The sequence below is a fragment of the Aythya marila genome (assembly GCF_965140915.1).
Source record: "Aythya marila genome assembly, chromosome: 4".
Lineage (NCBI taxonomy): Eukaryota > Metazoa > Chordata > Aves > Anseriformes > Anatidae > Aythya > Aythya marila.
The window spans coordinates 24,416,821-24,421,065 of NC_139045.1; positions in this window are offsets into that span (position 1 = coordinate 24,416,821).

The following is a 4,245-nucleotide window of genomic DNA, read 5'->3' on the forward strand; positions in this document are numbered from 1 at the left end:
GCTAAGAAATGCAGTTCACAGCACAGTCAGATGGGAATGGGAAACAGAGGAAGGAAATCCCTTAAGCTGGTACTGCCAATAGTTCAGCTTTATGAAACTATTCTCAGCATTCACAGAAAGCATTCAAGGCTCTCTAACTGTATTTCCCTTAATCCCAGTTCATATTTCAGCATACATTCAATGAAGTGCAGCAACACTGGATAAGATCAGAATAGAAATACAACCATGAAAATCTAAGAAAACCTTGCAGTATTTTTTAGAAATATAATTGTATCTTTTATTAAAATACCCTGAGGTATTATATTCTGATAGCATTTTTGATAAAAATTAATCCTTATAAACTTAACGGGAAAAACTACACTCTGGTGGTGGAGCTAATCATCAGAAGTTATTTTATTTTATTGCATATAAAGTTAACTTCATGATAACTAGAAAGGTAAAGGTGAGGGGAAAAATAACTCCTTTTGCTGTACTAGAACACCATTGCTCCACACTACTGCTTGCTGTTGTAAACCTATAATTAGAGCAGTTTACTCCCAGATTATAAAAAGCATTACCAATTCCAAATCAAGTATCTGCTCTGGAAGGTGTCTAAAGAGAATGAGAGTTTCGTAACCAAAAATACAGCATCTTCTACACTTAAATAAGGCCACATTGCATACACAAAGCTACTGAGTTTGTTACATCTCATGAAATAAGCCAGGATACTCATGCAAAGAAATATCATATCATTAATATTATGATGATATCTTTCCCCAATTGGAAATGCTCAAATCACAAACATTTTAAATAATTTCCTTCAACTGCTCCAAAATATCACATGCATTAGTAGAGTACCTTTACTTAAAGGTTTTGTGTTTTTATTTTGTTATTATCTTTGTTTTCTTTTTAAGCTTTCGAAAGGTTTATTCAGGCATTAGATCCAATAAACTTTGTCTTCTATCTCCCACCACTCCTCCCAAGACTACTGGGATCTGTAAGTCCTAGCATAAAAGTATGTTCCCTGTACCCACGAAACCCAAGCTTTCTAACTAAAAAAGAAAAGTGTGAAGAGTGATGTTTCTTGGTTAGATACCTCCTGCTCCCCAAATCAACCAACCTCTCACACCCCAAACTGCACTAATTTACTGCAAAAGTGTAGGAGGTCATGTATTGAACAGCTGATCTAGACACAATATGCTCAGAAGTATTTTATTATGTCTGGAAGTGGTAAGGAAACATTAAGACATTCATTAATTCCATTATTTTTTTGGCCATTCTGCCAGTTGTCAAATTAAACAAGACATATAAGACCAGAAGTCAGTGTTAGAAAAAAGTAGTCTGTTGTATTTCAAATTCTGTGTATTTTAATTGCAGACTGAATGAGAAATGCATCCTAGATTTAAAGCCAAGGGAAATTAAGTTAAAAACAAAACAAACAAGAAAAAACATATGTATCCTTAAGAGAAAAATATTAACCTTTCAGATTTGTTCTTAAGCTGTAGTGAAGATGCATTCTTTTAAAACACAATGGGAAATAACTTCATTAAATTTTGCTCACTAAAAAAAATCTTGTTGTCTTATTCCAAGTGAATGCTTTGCTGTACAATAATGAAATGCCTGGGTATTTAGAAATAGGTTAATCAAAGTACACATAAAAATATTGCCAAATATTTTTATAACTACCCTTGCATTGATTGTTCCTCTGGCATAGCTGCATCATCCTAAGTATTTTACAAAGAACAAAAAAACAGACCTCTGTTGCACAGCTCTGCCTAGAGACTACAGAAGCAACGTACTACCATGGTATATGAAACACTTTAATATACTATGAGACATTTTTTGCAGATCTAATCTTTCTTAACAAAGCTTATTGTGCTGTCTGAGTGTTATGGGTGAACTCCTTAGGTTTTTACCATACAGAGTTTTAAAAAGTTCCAACAGAGAAACTGAGAAGGAACTATTGGCATAAAGTGTTTGGAATTATAACTGTAATGTCAAATACATAATTTTAAATTGCAACATATAGTGCACAGAAAGTGCAACTCAGACTGTTAGAAAAAAGCTAACATCCCATATCAAAACACGCAGTTGATAAAAAATAAGCTGGTTTAACTTCTGAACATTGATGATTGAGAAAGAATTTTAAATATCTCTAATAAAAAGTAACTAAATTAATTTCATTAATATTAGCAGCTTCTCACATTTTTATCACCATATTTTATTCCTCCTCTGGAAATCTAATCTTTACAAAACAAGAATGCACCTCTTGAATTTTAGTGTCACCGTATCTCTGATTTTAGCTGTACCTAGCTTTTCATGAGTATAACAAAACAAAAATAAATGTAACTCGTAAAAAAAAAAAAAAAGCCAATGGGAAAGGGGGAACAAATTAGTTGCCATACATAATAACAACTTCAGCAACGAAGAAAAAGAAAAAACAGATACCTATTGTGAAGTATATGGGCACCAGATAGCTATTTCTCCAACTCTACACATATTCTTGATTTTAAGAAATTAAAAGGAATAGCTCATTTGAACAATCACGTATTTGATCTTCCACAGTAAGAAAACTGCCACCCACACCAAGGATAGCTAAACTGAAGTCACACTATTACTATTTTACCAGCAGCACAAGCTAAAAAAAATAAAGATAGAAAATACAGTACTGGAGTATTTATTCAAAACTCTTTTAACAATTACACCAGGTTAACAGACAAAAAAAAGCAACAATTATTTTGACTTTGGAGTTCAAAGATGTCTCTACTAACTACTGTTAGACATGTAAAAGTAACTCCAAGAATAATTAAGATAACTAGATACACTCATAAGGAATTAGGGCACACTGTAATCACAGCCCTCAGCTTGAATACAATTCTAATGATGAAAACCAACTCAAATTAGGCTTAAGTGCTGGGATATAACTGAACTCAGCTTGTCTCACAGTTCAGTACAACTAAATTTGAGTAATCTGCAATACAAATTAAGTACCAGATCTTAATCATTGAAAGTGACTTAAGTCATTGATCATCATTAGTTTAAAACAATGTTTTTAATTGTATACTTTTTTCCTACTCTGCTTATTATTTTGTATAAATTATTTCCACAAGATGGTGCTGCAGTCCTATTTTAGGAAGATAGCACCTATTTTCTATTTAAGTGGTTTCTTCTCACATTTAGAAAAAAAAATCATTTCATTGTTAGGTTAATGAAGTAATTTACAAGGTCTGTTTTCAAAAACGGCAAAACTAGTTCACATCATCTAGCTTGTATTTATTTATTTGAAACAAGTATAGTGAAGAAAGAGTTCTAATGCAAAATTCAAAAAAAAAAAAAAAAAAAAAAACAAACCTCTTGTTCCAGTTTATAGAGCATAATGGATCCACATACGTTGCTCTTTGTATGTAAAATAGTCAACTTAAATTCCATATGGTTATAGAAAAGAATTGTAATTACCTTTAAAACACATAAATCATTTTTTACATCATAATGTCGAACAGCTGCTTTTGCCTTCATCTACAAACTCTGCCAAAAAAAAAAATCCACCAATTTTTATGATATCAAACTCCAAAAACCTTTTACGCGAAGTAGGTATTATAGCACAAAGAAATCCTGATATGATAGGCATATGTGTAATAAATCTTATCATACCCCACGCCTCTTTGGTTTGATTGTATAATGTTTATAGAAGTCTTATACCTACTTATATCTCTAAAGAGAAATTTTAATATGGCTTCAAATCATAGAAGTGTTTTGTATCTTTGTATACTGGATGGTCTCCATCTGTGCTGCTGGTCTTAAAATGTGTTGGGTAACAGTACTAAAACACTCAACACATTTCTCGCAGTCAAAGTCTACGGACTGACTTGCACATTTCAGTGCTTAGGATCAAAATGACCCTCACTTTGTCAGTGTTAATGGAATCCATAGCATGTTGGTGTGCTCCAGCTAGGCATGAAAATTTGTATTAAAAAAAAAAAAAAAAAAAACGGTAAAAAGGGTACATATTTAAAATCATGTATTTAAGTTTTCATTAAGACTTATTTATCAGTACAGATGGTAAGATGGTATGTAGGAAAGCCTCTTGGGTACAATATGCAAGTCCCAGCTGGAGTGTTTCCAACAGGATGTAAACCACGGTCCTCAACCTCACACTTTAAAAAACATATTAGTTAGCACACTGCTAACAAATGTCAACACAAAAATACACTGCTCTAATGACTTCACATCACAAAAAGACTAGGGTAGGGTGGAAGTTATCTGAAC